This window comes from Falco punctatus (assembly GCF_963210335.1).
Source record: "Falco punctatus genome assembly, chromosome: 5".
Lineage (NCBI taxonomy): Eukaryota > Metazoa > Chordata > Aves > Falconiformes > Falconidae > Falco > Falco punctatus.
The window spans coordinates 11,372,100-11,389,540 of NC_137584.1; the positions used below are offsets into that span (position 1 = coordinate 11,372,100).

Consider the following 17,441-nt stretch of genomic DNA (forward strand, 5'->3'; position numbering starts at 1 on the left):
AAAAGTAATAGAAATGCTGTAATCTTATCTTAAATCCTCTGAATTCAGCAGGCTGTACTCAATAACCTTGAATTCATATTTGATTCTTATAGTCCTAGTTGTCCTGAGTATAATAATTAAATCACCTAACATGAGACAGTATGGTGAAAAAGAGGATTTGTAGTAATTGCTTTCATACCCTCACATTTTACTAGGTGAAACAGTTGTTTCCATGACAGAACAGTTTTACAAACTACAGGGCAACATTTTGTCATCTTTATTGCTTTTATTGCTTTATTGCTTCTAAACATTACCTTAGTCTAGAAAGTCCTTTACAGAATTCATTGAGATATTTGTAAAATTAGATATAAATCAAGGCTTACACAGGTCAGAATCTGGATCAGGATAAGTGAATAGGTACAGAAAGATCTATGGGATCAAGCTGAAATGAACCTTGGTTAATTTCTTGAAATTACAGATACATGCTTTAGAAAATAGAACCTTCATTTTGACTTCAGTGATTTAAAGTCCATTTTCCATAATCGATCTGGGAATAAGGGTGCCATCAGCACAATGTGTCAAGATGCATTATGATTCCCTTAATAAAAATGAGGCACACTAAGATGATGTCCACGACTTTTCCTACAAGTACAATACAACTCTTAGCTCATACTTTTAGCAGATTTAAAAATATGATTTTCAGGTCTCTGCCTAAGTAATATCACAGATAACTTGCACAACCATTTCAATGCTCTGTAATGAACATTATAACTAGATTTGTAAATGTAAAGCTGAAATAGGACCTTGACTCAAGTAGGCCAGGACTTGTGTAGTACAGCCCTGTCCGCCATCTATGGTTCTTGCTGGGACCTCTTAATGATTTTTTTTTTTTTCACAATTGGAAATAAGTTTTTGCTTGCTTCCTCCATTAAAATTGCTGTCCATCAGACTACTTAATGTACAGTTGGGTTTTTAGACATGTGATGCCTGTAATTTCTATAGGCAATACTATTAAACTGCAAAAAGAAGTGGTACTAATATGAATCAGAAAATGTCTGGAAACACCATTAAGCATGAATTGTTTTTCAAACCTCAGATTTGTGGAGAAGAAAAATATGGAGCAGGTTTGATGCTTTCCTGCTTTCTTAACAGGGCCTTTACCTATGGTGGAGGGCACTGTCTTGGAAGACAATAAACAAAACAGTAAAAAATACAAGGTGGTGTATTTATGCCACACAGAGGCATTACTTTAAGGTATCTCATGGCCATCACATAACTGATGTCAAGTTCCTGATAACATCGCTCTTCGTCACAGTCCAGCATAGGTGTGGGGAAGGAGCTGTTGTTAGATACTCAAAACCAGCTATCTCTGTTGTCAATGGAGAAAGACAGGTGCCTGAAGAGGACAAATCAGAGCAGCAGAGCTGTTAGGTTATAAATAGCTGAGTCCAGCAGTCATCTTTGCAGCAGTATATTTCTCCATGCTGACCGTAGAGGGAGCCCCATCTCTTAACCTGGGTATCTGTTAGATGCCTAAAGAAAGATCTTGTAAATAACCCCCTGAAACAACGGTCCTTTTATTAATGAATCATGTATAGTTATGAGGTAGGCCTTTTCCTTCTATTATGCTTTTAAAAAAAACCTTATATATACCTGGCAATTAAAATCTGTAGCTATTTCCAGGCCACAAAATACCTTCCAAACTAATTTCCAGTACCTTCTCCAAAAGTTTTGTCTGGCAAGCAATAGACATTTCCAACCTTCTAATATGTACAAGCATAGTAAATTGGCCATATAGAAAGAGGAATTCTCCAAAGGCCTTGCAGTGAGTGGAAAGACCTGCACTAATATCTTCTCTTCACAGGCCTTGAAACATAAAGGAAGTACATACACTGTTTACAGGAATTTAATCTCACTCCGGTTTATTAAGGCTCCCAGTAGCTGGTCCAACTCTGACATGTGCTTAGACTGAAAATCATAATTTTGTATGTTGTTCTCTATTCCCCCACCCCCTTTCCTGTATGCTTATGAACAATTCCTATTTAACAACACCTAGTGGAACATTTTATGTGCACACGAACAAAATGCTACACTGAAATAGATGTGAGACAGGAGCATCATAATGAGAAACCACACACACGTGGAATGCCCACTAACTCATCCCTGCCGTGGTGGAAAATATCTGTTGAAATGTCAGAGGCTTGTAACCCTACTAAGCAGAGAGAAACAAACCATCTAAAACATCATGTCGGCTCTCCGCTAGACTCAGGCAGCTGTAATTGTAGTTTTCCCTTTCATACGGTTCCCCTTTTACAAGCTTGTGCATGTGATGGAGTCAGCATCATGGGCATGTGATGAAAACTTCTTCAGGACACTCACAGCTTCTTTCCCAACCTGTACGTGTTTCCAGTCATTCAGTTCTTAGGAGCTGATAGTTTTCCACACACCAGAGCAAGAGAGGGGAAAATGAGAAACCTCTTCCCTCTAGCCTCTTGTCCCCCCCAAAAAAGATTTTGTTTCTGCTGTTTCATATTTAGGGTATCATTTAATCAGCTCATTTTTGGTCAAATAAGCAGAACTCATTTGTTTTGCAGATTGGTCTTCCATAAAAAAAAATAATTTAAAAAGATCACATTATGAATCTCAAGAGGTATTATCTGGGAAAGGTAAGTATGTTCCTTTTGGAAAAAGAATCTCCTCTGCTCTTAGTCATTATTTGGTGAAAGGAATGCTCTTACCAACTAGAGATGAGACCCCTCTATTGATTTCTTTTATTCAAGAGAACATGAGACATTGGATTCTGCAAGGAAAACTGGAACTGTGGTTTTGTGTGTGGTTCAGTCTAGCTAGGACAGAGGACAGACAGGGCTGCTGCTGCCGCCTCTGTGGCCAGTTCCTGATGAATTTCACATAAATGCTCTGCACACAGACTAACATTTGTTGGAGTCACCTTATGGGCATATGTTTTTGCAGTTCCCTTTGCTGATACTTGTTAGAATCTGGAAACAAGATTCTCTTATTGTAACTGATCTATTTTTTCTTTGTTGTAGTATGCATTAGAATATTAAACAAGTATTTAATAGTAAAGGAAATATCAAGTATATTAGGTTAGATTGTAGGTTGTCTTGGAGGTCTGTGTAAGTATTTTTATTTTGTGAAAAAAATGAACAAATAATAAAACCAGAACAAAGAAATCCAGGCTTCATTAAGAGAAGTTGTGATGAAGAACCTCTAAGATTTTGAACTCCATCCTATTTCTAGGAGCTTGTGGTTACTGCCACTTTTCAGTAGTTTGTGGTGGGACATATTAATCTCACCGAAGTCTAGCCTTTTACTAGAGAAGATTAATGAAGAAAGATTGGAACAGGGATCCAGATCCTAAATCACGGGTCTTAGGATATCACATATTGCTGAATAATGCTTCATTTGGTAGTTGACAAAAAGGAAGTAAGAATGTGAGTGTGATAGCAATAATTCACTCGATATTATTATTTTTAAAATGTGGCATTATATACAATACTGCAGATTATTCCAAAAACAGTTACTAATTTGGAAGTAAATAGATATCAATTTTCAAGACATTTTTCCATGTTTCTGTTAAAATGAAAAAGAAACCCAGTAATGTGCTATTCCAGTTCATTAAAAGATGTTCCTTCCAGTTTTGAATTTGGAGGAAGGTATAAGGATATCTTTATAAAATAAAATGTAACTTTAATGCCTCTATTCTAGGCAGCAGAGAAATAGGCATAGAATAGAAAAAATTCCACATTAATCTTCCTAGACTGGTAAAAATGGACAAAATTTAATTCTAATAAATGCAACATTTAAACACTAAAAAAATGATTAGGAAAAACCAAGCGTTGTTTCCACAGCAGTCAGTTGAAATGATTGTGTTCCCTTCTGCAGCCAAGACATGGCACAGGTACATATAGTAATACATCAGTGTAATGTACAGTGAAGGATGCTGAGTTAAAATAGGGCACAATTAAATATTCTTGTTACATCTTATGAACAGGGAACACACTGTATTTTGTGTTTGTGTGTGTTTCCATCAGAACCTGCTTTTAAAAAAGACGATAAAATTGTTATTTTTTTATGCAATTTTTGGTAAAATCTCACATAGTTTCCTGAGATTCAGCAAGAGATCATATACACTGTACTCACTTTCTCATGGAAGAGGACCACTTGAGAAGCCAACTTTTTGAAATAACACCTGGTATCTTTGCAATTTAGCCTTATTTAAACTTTCCATTCTTAATGTTTCCCACAAATTTCTTTTTTCCAGATGAAATGGAATGAGAACAGCTCCACAGTTGAAGGCTTAAGAACCTGTGTACAAGGCTAAAGTATTCCTTAACATCCTAGCCTTTCTTCTGCCTGGTCTTGCTCACGTTGCGATTCAGCCAGCTTACAGTCTATCCATACTTTTCAGAGAAAGCTATTTGTACTAAAGATCTCAAATGTGTTGGACACGCTCAGATGTGTGGAAGACATAAACTGCAGCTTTTCATAATGGTGCTACAAAAAACTTTCACTAGCAAGATATATGGTGCTGTCAGCCAAAATTGGACCTGGCACTGAAGATTTCTGTGCTTACTGAATTTAGCAGATTGTAGTGCACCCATAGTATAAGTTTTATAAATTTATCTATCATAACCAATTTTTGGAAGAAGAGACCAGTGCTGGTGCATTAGCTGTCCTCCTTGTTCCACTGTAAGTTTTGTATATCGATGATATACTCAAGGATAAACATGAACATGGGGAAAAAGATGGTTCAAAGCTGAAACAGGACTTCTCATAAAACCTCTAGCAGGTAGATTGCTGACAAGAAAGTGTGCTGGTCTTGTCTGGCAGCTGCAGGAACTGATGGAGATCCTTATCCTCTCAAGATAGGTCCCAAACATGAACCCTCTCCTCCACAGAGGAGGTAGAACTCAGACTGGTGTAAATGCTTTATCCAAAGAAACCAAGTGGAGGAAGTCAATTTAAAGTGGAGTTTCTAGAATAAGACCATCTGAAAATAGGTTTATTTTTTACAAGACAGTTTCTTGAGTATTTCCCATGACAGAAAAATTTGGGAATCTCAGAGAAATTGGGAATGAATTAGTGAAATATCAAAATGTTTGTTTATTAAAATTATGCAAAGAAAGGTGCCTCCTTACTTGTTTAGCTAAACACTAAAATATATCTGAAATAGAGTATTTTGGAGGAAAAGGTAGCAAACTTTTTCTTCCTGTTAATTTTTAACAGTTGTCCACATCTGTTGTAATTCTTCCCATGGTTTCACTTTACATTCCAGTGAAAAGCCAAAAAAACAATTAGTGGAAGTCAGAGATCCTGGTGCAAAAGCAAGATGAGATATTCTACTTAACAAAAGCCTATCCTAGATTTAGATTATAAACAGAATTTAAGTATAAACCTTCAGAGAGCTCACAACAGTACTTTATTATAGAGTAAGCAATAGCAAGGGTTAGAAGGGCATCACCCAACTTTGAAAGAACAGACCAATGACTCCTAACTGTAGGCAGAAAGATACAAATCAGGGCAAGTTATTACTCTTTCACTTTTGGATAAGCTAAACTCTGACTAATCCCTCAAACTGCAAGACTGAACAATAAATATTTCAATCCTTGAGGTCTTTCCAGCCAGTCATAGAAGACACTTCTTCATTAATAACTAAGAATCATATTTGCTTTAGTCTCACATATGCCCTTAAAAAGCAAAGGCAAAATGAAGAGTCTAAAAGAACAGAACTAAATTTATTAGGGATGCAATTCTGTATGACGAGTCCAAGGTAATAACTTAGGCAAATATAATCCTAATATGACAGGGGAATGATTACTTAAGTAGCTGTTCTTCAGCAAATTTGGTAGTTAGAGTAGGTCCCAGTCTGAACATGATAGGTTATTTTGTAGTATAACTTGCAAAAGGCATGAAATAAACTTCTGCTTTGTTAACATTAATAAGGCCTTCAGCTATATCTAGGTTTTAGTAGGTCTTGCAGTGTACACCAGTGTAGACCAACTGGAGAAAACCAAGGGGGAAAAAAAAAAAGAAACATCTAGAAAGCTTGACATACAAAAGGTGAAAGATGAAGGAGAGGAAAAAACATTTAATAACAATTTTTAAATATATAAAATTTGAGGAAAAGAAACAGAACAGTACACCCAGGTCCATGGTGGGTGACATAAACTGCAGCAGGGAAAATCAGTTTAAGTACAGGATAGTTTCTTACCATAAGGAGTATAAATACACTTAGGAGAGCTTGAGAAACGGGGGAATGTCTGCAGCTGTGGTGCTCCTGAAGAGTAGTTTTATTAGGACTGACAAAGGTATAAATGCTTCTGGTTGTAATTGAGGCATGGATTGGAATACACCGTACAACCCATTTTCTATGTTCTATAAGGCTACTTATTTATTTTTTATTTATTCTGCCTGGTGTTCAACTCCTGCCTATGATCTTCCCACGTCAGTTTCCAAAAGAAGTAAGCACTGACAATCTGAAAAAGCACATATAGCTACCCAGATAGTCTCACCTCACTGAATGCTTAGCAGAATTTAGGAGACTATTTTGAATCTTTTGGCCATATGTACAACAGGGAAGGTGAAAGAAACAAAAAAAAGGAAAACTGCCAGGAAAAAAGAATAATTAGTTACAGACTGATGGAGGACTGTATTAAATACATTACTAGCTGGAATGTTCAAAAGAAATTGTAAAAAATACTTTAATAAATATAAGAAATGAGATTTAAGCCCAAACCAAACACTTGGTTGAAATATCTTTAACTTTGGTAGGTTTTGCACATTCATATTCTTTGGATAAAGTGAAAAAGCAGAAATCTTTCTCAGGTCAAGGTCTCTCAAGTTTGTTACATTGTGTTAAGACTGATCTTTTGGCTGTTTATGATGACAAACACTAGTGTCTTAACTGGTGATGAGCAAGATCACTGGGCATACCAAAAAATGTGCATCACGCTGACCTTTGCTAAATTGGCACTCCTGAGCTTCCAGGGACATGACTTGCCTCACAGAGAAAAAGGAATGCTGGCAGCACTGCATTTAGTTTGAGCCAGCATATACTGTTTCTTTCAAATGTACTTAAAAATGCATATATCCTTTGTGGAAAAAGTTAGGCATCCAGCACCGCTGTTTGTATTCAGTGATAGAAAAGCGAAGCAGCAAAGTAAAAGCTGACCTTCAGTCTGGGTGATGTACTGCTGCTTTATTTTTCAGTCTTTTTATAGCATCATTTTGTAGAAAGAGAACTTTTTTATCTTTGTTGTTGTTTCTTAGCCAAAGACTATTTTGTAAATTACTTTCCCTCAGTAGGCTCAAGATGGCTGCAAATGTTCTGAAGAGGAAAAGCTTAAGGGCAGATTTTGTAAGAGAGTAACTGTGGCTACTTCCATCCTCTGGGAAAGTAGGACAATCAGACATGAAGAGTGCCAAGTGAAAAAGAAAAGAGGTAAAGAAAAACGTTTCCAGTAGGAACAAAAATGTTTCCAGAAAGGAAAAAACTGGAGCAGGGAAGAGGTTTGTCTTGGTCATCATGGCTGAACTAAGGTGAGCTTTACATTTCTGTGACACAGATGAAATAAGTCATATTTCAGATCTCATTTGGACACTGAGTATCAAAAACTTCAAATCCACTTCAGCTGTTTGGAAGTACCTTCCAGCTGTTCTGACTCTGTCCAGATGCGTAATTTCATACTTGATGTATTCCCCTGAAGTGAGACCAGTTAAAGCAACTTTCAAACACTGCCAGGCTCGTCAAATGCAGAGCATATATAGTTTACAGTATCAGTGTTGCTTAAAGATAATGCAGTCTATCATAAACGGAGCTTAGGCATGGTATCCATAGGCATCTTGATATAATCGGAATTGTCTTTCTATGAAACAAATTATTAATCTTTTACCAGAGAATTCAAAAGTAAAAAAAAGTGTATGTTATTACAAAACTCTGGATTCCTGTTAGAGAACTTGTATGCTGTTAATATCTCTAAGACAGATGCACTGTTGCAAACATAATAATTCTGTCAGAACAAGATGCATTCCTTGGATTCTTAAACCTGGAAATCCTTCCTGTAGGAAAGTATCTTTGTGCCAGAGAACAAGACAAGCTCAAACACAATGCCGACTTTTTATGAAGCAGATTATCTTCATAAGTGCCAGGAACAGAACATTTGATAATTTCAAGAATTTATGGAGGTAGAAATGCAAACCACCTTTGCATTTACCTTTGCATGTACCTTGAGAAACAAATTCTTCATTGTACCAGTTTATTGTAGTTATCTTCTTTAATATGTGAACAATGAGTATTACAGTCATAAAACCACCTCAGCAACGTTCTTGCTTTAACAACTATTCATAAATCTTAGAGCATATTTAAATCCAATTTCTACATCATAAATAATACATACATTATTGAAAAGTAATCCTTTTATACAGTGATGCTGTATTTGACTGCTTACAGGTGCTGAGAGCACAGACTTCCTAGGACAGACTAAGAGGCACTTGCAGATGACACAGACGTGAAGGAACAGGAGTGTGAGATGGTCTTTACTCTGTCAGTCCTGTTCCTAAAGTGGTGAAGAATGTCTCTGCCAATTGCCAGTGAATGGCATGCCACAGGGATGAAAGTCCCATTTCATGTCAAAATTGATCACAGTTTGGGTAGGTTTGAAGAATAAAAAATGCTGCATAATTTCAAAGTAACATCTGACAACATCACCAACTTCCACCTCTCTCTGCACGGAGAGTGAAGAGCTTATGGGCTATGCTGAAAAAGTCCATGAGAGCAAAACGTCTGGTTTCTTAAGGTTTCTATGCAGTTCAAGTTGTAATGAACCATATAGGGAAAAGAAAGACTTTGGGTATTGGTATGTAAATGTTGGTAACCACATTTCAATGCTCCTCTTAACATTGCAACTTTCAGACCAAGAATAAGGGAACAAATAACTTCCAAGAGATTGCAACATATCTAAGAACAACCTGGAAGTACTACAGCTGAATTTGTCTTAAAAATCTCTCTAAACTCAAAACTATTCACAGGAGGAAAAAATAAAACGGTTGATTGCATTTCGTTTGCAGGAAAATATGTAGCAGGAATACACACACAGAATATTTGGTATTCACCCACCATTTTTATTACAGGATTTTGATGTTGCTTCCAAAGGTAGTGGTAGACACATCTGAATCTTCAGAGGTGGAGCTCAAAAAAGACAAGATATTATTCAGAAAAGACTAAGCTTTTGTCATTTGGGATAAAACCTTATGTTCCTTAAACTGAGAAATCATATTACATTTTTAAATAATGTAAAAGGTCTTTCTTAGACCTTAAGATGTTTTGGACTGAACATATTTTATCAGTACTTCATTTGTTCTGCCATGCATTTTGCCATTTCTACATTTTTCAGGAGTCAAAATTTTGCATTTCCTCATGTTCATGCTGAGTAAGAAACTGCCAGAAATGCAGGATTCCCACTGATGTCAGTGGGAATGGGACTTATCACTGCATGCATTCATGCTGTGAGTCATGCTAGCATAACTGTCAGATGATCACATTTCCTTTATGCTTGGCTTTTTAATTTACTATAATTATTAGGATAAAAAGATCATAGGATCATTCAGGCAGGAAAGGATCTTGGGAGGTCTCTAGTACAGTCAATTTGAAGTAGCTTCAGCTTTGAGGTCAGACCAGATTTCTCAGGGTTTTAACCAACTGAGTCTTGAAAACTTCTGACAATGTAAACTGTGCAACCACTCTGGGCAACCCCTCCGGGTAAAAGAAGACAGGTGGAGGAAAGTTGTTGGGTTTTTTGTTTTGTTTCTCAATGACCAAATCTATTTGAATTGTCAGTAAATTAAATTATTTTTCCCCAATTCAAGTCTGTTTTGCCTGTGACAGTAGCTGGTAAGCAATCATCCTGTCTTTATTTTCACCAAACAAGCTTTTCCATCCTATTTATTGCTTTTTGTTGAGGAGGGGGACTGAGCAAGAGGTGGGTGTCTGGCTGCAGGCCAAAGCTAACCCACCACGCCAATACAGACCCCTCTGATACTTCATTTGTTCCCAGACTTCACGAGTTGACCTATTCACCACCAACCCCTGAGTCTGATCATCCAGCCAGGTTTTTATCCATCTTAATATGTATATAACATCCTAATGTGCTAATTATTTCAATACTATTCTTAAACTTTTAAAATACTACCTATTTATATTTTATGGCCTTTATTTTACTTGATAGTGGACTTCATATATTTTACATAATATTCAGTAGTTCACAAACATGAACTGCTGCCTGAAACAGTGTAGAGATTCACAAATGTATGAAACCTTGTCTGGATTACAGATAGAGATTGAGCCAGAGACATATCAAGCCAGGAAAAAACGCTCAACTCTTATCTGGAAGAAACTAATCTCTTTTATGGATGAAATGCAGGTAAGGATACACTTTGGGCCTTACAGTCGCCCATCAACACTTTACATGGGCACATCCAAACTACTATTTTGTGAAATTTCAACATAAATCAGCGTTAAATGCAGTGCTTAAGCCAGTGGTTTTGTGACAAATACATTTTAAATTTAGAGTTTTCCAAAGTCCAATCCACTTCAGATTTAAGAAGACTAAAATTTTATGTTGACCCCTTCTGCAAATAAATGGTGAGTTGAGGAAATTGTCTGAATTGCCAGAAGTTAAGGGCGTGGGTAGCAGTGTTTCACGACATGCGTGTTTCACAAGATGTGTGTGTTAACTCTGGGAGATTACAGGTAGGAAGGCAGCCAAGAGGGTTTATTGATACAATAGATACCTATATCTAATTTATATTTTGCAAAGAATTGAATGACTCAAACCTAGCTCTGTAAGTAGCTTATTTATAAAACCACATGGCCCAAATAAGGTGGCAGTTTCTTTCTTTTCCATACTTACTGTTTGTTTGTTACACTCAGATACTGTGCACAGTGATGAATCTTCACTACAGAAATTTTCTCTTGCCTGGCTAAAAGTGGTGGTGTACTCCCTGCCCCCACCATCCTGGCCTTTATTTCAGTAACCCTGCTCAGGTGATAACCACCACTGGAAGTTGTGATGGCTGCATCTGGTTGTCATGGCTGTATATGACTCAAAGTTGATTCAGGTGAGACAGATAAAGATGCAATAGCCAAGGGCTAATTTGAACAATACACCCAGCTAACAGGGCTGGTCAGGGTCCGACTCAAACCAAGTTTGAAAGAAACGGACCTCAGTAGTCAGTGGGTGAATAGGACTGTAAATCAATTATCTTACTCCATAAATAGTGGATGACCCAGGGCCCATTGAGCTCCATTCCTGCATGGCAGGAGGCTGCATGGCAGGATGTCCCTTTCAGTAGGGACATCTTTTGAGGTTATTCCTTAAGGCTGAGAGATTCCTTGCCACAACAGATTCTTGGTAAGTGGTTAATAGCATGCTAAACTTTGAAACATTAGCTAAGTGGTATAAAGGATTGATTGTGCACATATAATCCTTTAGATATAAATCACTGACCAAGTCTGGGACTAAGTCTGGATCCATCTGCACCTAAAATCCCCTCTGAGAAGGAGTTTAGAAAGCAAAGTGATTGTTTCTGAACCTCATGATTCAATGGGATGGTCTCACTGACAGTTTTGTCTGACCCTGTCCTCTGCAGTAAATAAAGTGTACCTTGCTATTGTATCTTCTTAAACCACTGTCACATTTACTATGAAACTTTGTTAAATTGCTGTTTTATACCAATAATTTTTTGCTGCTTCTCTCTTACGTATGCGTAAAGATGAAGCGAAGTGCGTCAGTCCATCTGCAACACTGAAGAGCTGCCAATATTTCCAAGTTCAGCATATTACAGTACCCTTTACCCTCCCATCTCCTTTAACTCCTCTCAGTCAGCTGTAGACTTTCATTACGAAGCTAAGACCAATTTATTTAATTTCTCTCATGCTTCACTTGGTTGAAATTCATTTTTCTAATACCTTTACATTCCAGTAACTTTTATTCCTTGCCTGGAATTTAGAAAAAATTTAGATCCCAGCTAACAAGAAAATGCAGTCAGTATGGAATGAGTATGTATAATAGATAAATATGATATAAATGCTGGAGCATTTTTGTGTTTGTAACATTTTGGTTGCATTGAGGTAGTGATTATAAAAATCTAATTTTGTAAAAAATGGTAAACTATGCTTTGTCACATTCAATTAGTTACACAAGCAGCTTTCAAATGTAGTGCACTGATCACTGTAGAAAGCTGTATTTGCATCTCAGCTGCAAGGGGCTCAGCCCAGATTAGAATATTCTGTAGGTTTTGAGGGCATTCAGACAGTCTTTCAAACAGATGCTTTGTATTCATAAGCCAAAGTCGATGGCCCCAGAAGAGCTGAAACCAATCTCTTATGTCTGAGAAAAAAGAAAAAAAAAAAAAAAAAGTGAGCTAGAACAATGGTTAGGGTATAACAGTCTGTCAATTTTATTCCTGCCAGCTGAATGTCAAATGCCCAAAGGATTTAGAGAACAGAAGCCTTAGTTTTGCACCTAACTTTCCTATCTGTGCAATCGGGATGTTAATTATATTTCTGTAAATCTCAGGAGGGTGTGGCCTATTGAAGGCTGCAGCCTCAAAAGGAAATAGGTATGTCAGCATTGCTGTGTTTGAGGTCTGGAGGTCTGGAAAACAGTTCAAATGCAGAAATTGATATCTAGGCTCAGGAAAAGTTAGCCTATGCCTTGTTTAGGCTATGGCTCCTGGTCTTCTGTGTATGCCCCATCTGCACGCCTACGTGATGCTTGAGCTGAGACCTGCGCGCACACCATTTCCTGGCTGAGCAGGCTGGAAAGGAAGTGTGATGCATTTCAACATCTTCTGGATTTGAATACCAAGAGGTCAAGACTGCAGTACCAGTGTAGACTTAGACAGCTCTGAGTAGGATTCATGTGGGTAAGTATGTAAATGTATAAGTACCCTATGGCGTTCTTTTCCCTCTAAAAGCTTAGCAACACTGTTAACTGTGCAGATGAGAAGCATTTCTTTTGCAACATGTTTTATATAAAGACTTGGGAAGACGAAGCAGAATTTAAAGCAAAAGAAGTGTACACACAAGCCATAGGGAAGAGCAGCATTGTCATTGCTGCATTTCACAAATCATTCACTTTCAGTGTTAATGATGGTAGTAGTAAAGAGGAACACATTCTCCATTCTGGAGAAAACACCGCTGTCTTTTTCTTGATCTGCCTTCTCTCTTGTTTTTTCTACAGTTGTGTATCTGTTCTCTAGGTGCTTATATCAAACAAACAAAAGTACAGAGGAGTTAATTGACCTGTGTACCCGAGGCTGAGTCCCCCTTCACCCACCAAGTTTGCTTCCCACTGGCTCCCCTTGTCTCAGCATCAACAGACAGGAGCTTTTATTATCACCTGTGGCTGACTGGGAGCATCTGACCCATTCTGGTGGAAATTGTCTGTACCATAAAATCATATCACATTAACAGATTTCCAGCCCTCATTACAATCACAGGTGCTAAAGTTAAAAATTACAAAGCTACCAAACATATGTGGTGAACATATTTCACAACTAATGTAAAAATGTCTAAGAAACTGTGAAGAATGTTAAAGCTCCAGGGAGCAGTTCCAAAAAATACAAACTGCCTGTTCCTCTCAGCAAGGGCCCTTGATCGTAATTCAGACACTGCTGTTGTGAACTTCATCATTCCTCAACAAGCAAAAGAGGCAGCCAAAAACTACATTATTTTCTGTGAGTCAAGTCTTGTGTTGTTGGCCCAGCTAAGTCAGTGTCATTTATTGCAGTTCCTCATGTTGTTGAAGAGGTGGGTAAGGCCTAGGAAGTTTTCATACCCACCTGAAGGACTTCAGATGAACTTACACAAACGTGTCAAGGGCACAAAGATTATTTTGTAGAAAACACCTTGTTTTGGTGTTTGGGTAGATGAAGTAACCAAGTAGTCCCCATTTTCTTCTTTTTTACATCTTTATGTCAAGCACCTAAAATGTAGTGACCTTCCTGATGAAAGTTTGTAATTAATATTAGGATGCATCTATGTGATATTCCCTTATAATGAGGAAGATGCGTATTCTGAAATCTTTGCAAATCTTGTTTCTGTTTTTAATGCTGTGGGTTAAAACACCACAGATTTTTCTACTGAGTCCACCCAGCAAACTTATTATTTAAAATTATATTGAATTAAATTAATCATAGCATATTCTCAGATGATGAAATTTCACCAGGACATTTTTAACTATAACACAGATTTATTATTCAGAAATAAGAATAAGATAATAATAAGAAATGCGATAATAATAATAATAATACTCTAGTTTCTAGGTCTAACAGTATTTCTTCAATGATTATATCAAGTTTTTCTTAACTTTTCTCTAGTTCTGTGATTTTTCATAAACACTTATTCTTTAGACAACAGGTATTTTCTGTTTTAGGTCTCCATACTCAGGAGTTTGTTGCAGAGTTTGAGATTTTCCTCAAGAGCAATGATATCCTAAACCCAAGAATTTTTAATTACAAACATTATGCATTTTTCCAAATTTGAGGTTTCATTTCTGTACAGCAGAAAAAAATTTTTAAAATTTAAGATGAAAACAAAATAACTGGGAAACCAGGTAAAAATAAAAGCTATGCAAATGCTTCTGTTTGTTTAGAATAGATGAAGAAAAAAAATTCTCTCACAGAACCAAGCAGGTGCAACAATGACACTGTCAACTCAAATGTAACCCATGAGTGAAAACACAGGTATATGCAGGACATGTAAGCATGAAGGCAATGTTATGATGTGTTTTCATCAGCGGCTTCTGGTATAAATAGTCTAAAAATGCATCTCAGACCTGAAGTGCATTGCCTAAATTCAGGTTTCCTCTGCAGATTTCTGACTCGGTAGTCAAAGGAGAGAGAGAAAGAAAGGCACCTTGGGAGTCTATCCCTCTGAGGAAAAGATAAATGTCTCTTTGGCAGTACCTGTCTATTAGTTCTTTACTAGATTTTGTTTAGTGATATCATTTTGAATAGAAAAAATGTGGACTCGAGAATATTTGTCCTACAGTGCTAGGAAAACTACGTAACCTTTTTTTTTTTTTTTTTTTTTTTTTTTTTTTCCAGGTACTTTAAAACTGCCAGACTAGACATTCAACTAGCAATAAATTTTGCCTTCTTCAAGATAATTTTTGACGTACTAGCTGTAGTTTTTATCTGCTGTCTGTGAGTTCTGTCAGCTCCTTCTTGGAGAAACAATCTAGGCTTGTGCAAATAAAGTTGCATTTGCAGCAGTGATTTTGAGGACAAACTGTCCCTTGGACTGTTGTTACTGAAACACTTGTCTGCTTTCCAATTGTCATAGCAGTGACAGTCTGGAAAAGTCTCCAGAGAGTTTTTGAACCCAAGATCACAATTTACATCCCTGGCCGAACTATATGCCACCATAAAACTCAGAGAACGCCATCCAAAGGCATAAGTAGTCTAGAAAAGCTCTAAATTTCCTTGGCATTAACGTCCTGGCTGTGACCAGTGTTAGAGAAGTGCAAATCTGGCTGAAATGAACCTTTTCCCCATGCTTTCCTTTGTCTCAAATTCCACCTAAATAACTACTTAGGAAGCACTTCTTGTGATGGCAATTTAATTTTCTTTGCAGCTAATCAAATGTGGACATACCATCCCTGGATTTTCTTTACAATTGTCAGTTCAGGAAATTCCAGAGCTGCAAGGCAAGGTCTGCAAAATAAAGATGCCTTTTGGCTTACCTTTTTGCTCCCTATTAATTTATCTTCATGAACAAGTGCAATTGCCAATAAAAAGCTTCACAATCTGTCTTTTGATTTATATGAAGTTCTGACAGAATTTCTCTTGGAAAGATGCCTGTCATTTGACGTCAGAGCTCTTAATACATTTCTTTTCATCTAGTGGTTGGGTCAAGAAAGCTGCCATCTGCCGATGCCTCTGTTTCCCCCATCATATTTCTTGAATGTTTGATTCCAATGATGCAAGCTTGAGGGTTCCTTTCTCAGAGCAATGGCATTCACAGCAGGACGTGGGAAATCTAATTTGAGGGTAAAAACACGGTCTTTCCGAAATAGCTCTTTTAATGGAATGGTGAATATTTCTGGGAGATTTTAAGAAAGCATTTTATGAATGCTGATAGGGTTCTGCTGAGACCTTTTAGCTTCCAGAATCCTTGCAGTACGGGCTTTTGTCAGGGACTATACATCTGTATTCTTTTCAAAAGGGGAGTTCATGCTCTCAGTAGTAGTTATAATTGGCATTTAACTGGAGACCCACAAAATGAAGAGGAGGTGCTTACTGCTTTCCACTGATTCTACAGGGAGCTAGATGGCTACATTTTGCCCTTAGAACTGTAATCATACCCGAGACCATGTCAGTCATTCCCTTGATTCTCAGGTTAAGTGTGCTCAGGTGGTCCAGTTTCCCTGTGTGAAAAGGATTGAACAGAATGCCATGCACTGTACACAGACATTGTAAACATAGCAGTTAGATGTATTTTCATTATAGATGTAAAAGGCCAAAATTAAAGTAGGTCACATGGTCAATGCGCGGAGATGCGATATGCTGGGATATACTTTGACATCCTTTCTGAAGGCACAGAGGGATTCTTAGCTGAAATCAGTCACAGCTACAAAACTACATCAAGCCCATCTGATTCAATGCTACCGTCATGTTTGTAGCATTTCATGTATATTGACAGATTTTTAGGAAAAATTCCAATAATCATTTCAGCATTGCATCGTAGTTCATCACTGTGTTACATTGCCTTGTAAAGGGTTGTGTCCCTATCTTCTTCAAAAGTCTGTTTTTCTTGCCTAAACTTCATCTTCCTTAACGTGACATTGAGGTCAACTGGCCCCAGATAAGTTACAAATGGCACAGTCTTCTTAATATGAAAAGGCTGAGAAGTGACAACTCTAAATTATAGCCACTTTGTGGCCAAATCACCACAAGCGAGGTTTAAAGAAATGGAAAGCTCAGGATTTATTATCACTTTCAGTCTCCTCTGAGGTAGTGTCAAACATATCCAGGTCAATCCTGACATGTTCACTGTGAAAAATGTCTGCTGAAGGAAATTTCACTTATTCTCTGATCCACTCACTCGCCTGCCCACTGAGTCTGCAGGTAAAAATGTCCAGACTAATTAGACTATCTTCAAAGTACAGCACTATGTAAATATGACAGAAATACTGTCGTCAGCACCACACAAATAAGGAAATTTATCTTTCCTTTCTAACACGAGGCTAATTAATGTAATTTGACATCCACCTAGAGATATATATATATGTATGTATGTTACATATTGAAAAAAAAAAGAAGTTTGGTGTCAACATATCAAAAATGTGATCTTACTCCCCAAAAGTGCCAATACATAAGAGTATTATATATGAGATAGAAAAATTAATATTTTGATATCCTTAGAGCTAGTGTGA

General features: G+C 37.2%; 1 long non-coding RNA gene across 2 annotated transcripts in view; it reads left to right on the forward strand.

The window, feature by feature from the left end:
* The window catches only part of LOC308064165, a 35,954-nt gene extending 20,739 nt beyond the window's left edge, over window positions 1-15,215 (forward strand). The window contains exons 1-4 of one of the 2 annotated variants that reach the window (XR_013928267.1): window positions 1-10,421; window positions 10,931-11,411; window positions 11,773-12,927; window positions 15,112-15,215. The exon at window positions 1-10,421 is cut by the window's left edge and continues 20,739 nt beyond it. This is a non-coding gene — a long non-coding RNA (uncharacterized lncRNA). Of the gene's footprint in view, window positions 10,422-10,930; window positions 11,412-11,772; window positions 12,928-15,111 lie in introns of those variants that run through there. The other variant, XR_013928268.1, reaches the window with a different exon arrangement.
* Window positions 15,216-17,441: the final 2,226 nt, after the last annotated feature.